General features: G+C 44.4%; 1 protein-coding gene across 1 annotated transcript in view; it reads right to left on the minus strand.

Moving 5' to 3' along the window:
• The window catches only part of LOC143289959 (complement C3-like), a 75,970-nt gene that overhangs the window by 62,268 nt on the left and 11,202 nt on the right, over positions 1 to 2,500 (minus strand). The gene's annotated exons all lie outside the window — the stretch shown is intronic.

Consider the following 2,500-nt stretch of genomic DNA (forward strand, 5'->3'; position numbering starts at 1 on the left):
AGTGCAGTACAGTACAGTACAGCACTGAACAGTACAATACAGCACATTATATAGCAGTGCAGTGCAGTACAGTGCAGTGCAGTACAGTACAGTACAGTGCAGTGCAGTGCAGTACAACACAGCACAGTACAGTACAGTTCAGTACAAAACAGTACAGCTGAATGCAGTACAGTGCAGTACAGTACAGTACAGTGCAGTGCAGAGCACTGGAGTGCAGCAGTTTAGTACAGCACAGCACAGGACAGCAAACCACAAGTACAGTCGTGCAATACAGGAGGCCCATGTAGTCAAGTCAGCCAAGTCTCCAAGACCTGACACAGCTACTGACCCTATTGGCCGGCAAAATGCCGGAGAACAGACGACAGATTAGCACAAACCCATGGCCTTATTACAAAGGCGGTATGGCAATCCAATCTTCAAAGCAAGCTCACTGACATAACCGCTACAGTTTATGAAAACCCAGTTCACTGCCAGGTCACGCTTATTGTGGCTACATTTACTTTGATCAGTTAGAATCTTATTTTTTAGATTTTATTCCAGTCCTTCGAAGGATTATGACTGACGCTATGATTACGTAATTCTCTTCACTCGTCACATGTAATGCTACATTCCTTAATTCTATATGTGATTGCTTGTTGGTTAATGTAAAAGCCCACCATTACGATACGCGGGTTGAAAATAGATTAGGTGCTTAAAGTGATGTGTAGCGTGTTGGCATTGTTGACTCAGGACAATGTCACTCTACACCAACCGGTTTGAAGGGCGAACACGTTCATTACATCCATTCCAGAAGCGTTTGCGTTAAGTTAAACTGGTTCAACACAGCAATTTTTGGCTATAACCTCGTTCATGTACCTACTATGATTAGGAATGGCTTGAATTAACTTTTCAAAATAGCCTTTCGAATAGTGCCCAAAATAACCTTTCATAATCAAAAATTCATTTTACATTCATTAGAAATGTATTGAGCTCTTTAATTTGCGACCGATCTGACGCAGATCGGTTGAGAGAGATCGCTCAGAAACTTGTCCCTGAGCAAGTGCAAACAAACACAGTTTTTCGTGATTTTTTAGTCAGTTATTGTCGATCAAATTTACCCTATCGGGTGCAGTCTCTGCAGCCCGACGGGTGAGCGTCCATAACTGTTCAGCTGGGACAGATGTTGAGATCAGGCTCTCTCTCATCCACATCCTGTGTGTGTCGTGTCACACACGGGCCCATCGACGCCAACGTTCGCAGCTCTGTCTGCTTCTCCCCTATATATGACAGTCAGTCGTGTCCGACTATGACCATCAGAACAGCAGAGGAGGCAACTGCTGTTCCGACTATTTGGGCTAGAATTTGATTATAGTGGAGAGTGTCTTGCCCAAGTACATCCCCACTCTCTCGGCCAAGAGGGTTTTAGGACAGTCGGCGTTGGGATGGTTCCCAAAGGCCAACTAGCCCACAAGGCTGCAGCACAAAGAGCCAGTGCAGTTTTGCCTCCTAGTTTGAGAGTCATAGTCCTTCACAAAAGACTAAGCTGTAAATGGTTTCCCATTGACTGGAGAAACCATTGATAATACAGCTCTCACTTTGCTTTGGCCCAAATGTAAACTTATGTTAATCTGTGATATAAACCGAGTGTTGGGCCTAGCTTCTCTCCTAAAACCATTGTAATAAAACAACAGAGAACCTGTTTGACTGGCCTCTCTATACGTCCCTTGTATACGTGCGGGTCCTTTAAATCCCTTTGTCACTTTTAAAACCCTTTCACTGCCAAGCTCGGAGTTATGCAGCAGCTAGGTAGAGGACCCATGTCACTGAAAGATGACCAGATCATGGGTCTGTTATCCATGAACCTACTGCTCTTCATGTTCGGTGGTAGGATAGGCCATATTGTCTATACATCGCAGGGGGAATCCCCAGCTATTCTTAGACACCATCTTTTCTGTGTTTATAGCACAAGGGAATTTTGCACTCTAACTCGACCGGCGGTGAAAGGGTTAACAGCATTATCCATATTCATCAATATCAACCCATCACAATCAAACCCCGAACCTTAACCACGCGGTAACCTAAATTTTCATCACAAGGTATACACTATACTACACTACAGCACAGCACAGTGTAGCACAATACCAAATATTATCTGAATCAGTATCCTGTGTATACGCAAACAGAAGATCAAAATACGCACGTTAAAGATCCTGTAATCCATGTCAGCGTTCGGTGGGTGATGGAAACAAGAACATCCCCAGCATGCACAACACCAAAAACGGAGTATGGCTGCCTACATGGCGGGGTAAAAACGGTCATGCACGTAAAAGCCTGCTCGTGTACATACGAGTGAACGTGGGAGTTGCAGCCCACGAACGAAGAAGAAGAAGTCTCAGTATCAGTTACATGAAATATTAGTTACGTGAAATACGTAGCGTTTCACGTGCCCCCCAAACCGGGACTTTCCTGAAACGACAAACACATATCGTCGCAACAAAACGAACACAGTAAAGAACTGACC

The sequence above is a fragment of the Babylonia areolata genome, chromosome 14 (assembly GCF_041734735.1).
Source record: "Babylonia areolata isolate BAREFJ2019XMU chromosome 14, ASM4173473v1, whole genome shotgun sequence".
Taxonomy (NCBI): domain Eukaryota; kingdom Metazoa; phylum Mollusca; class Gastropoda; order Neogastropoda; family Buccinidae; genus Babylonia; species Babylonia areolata.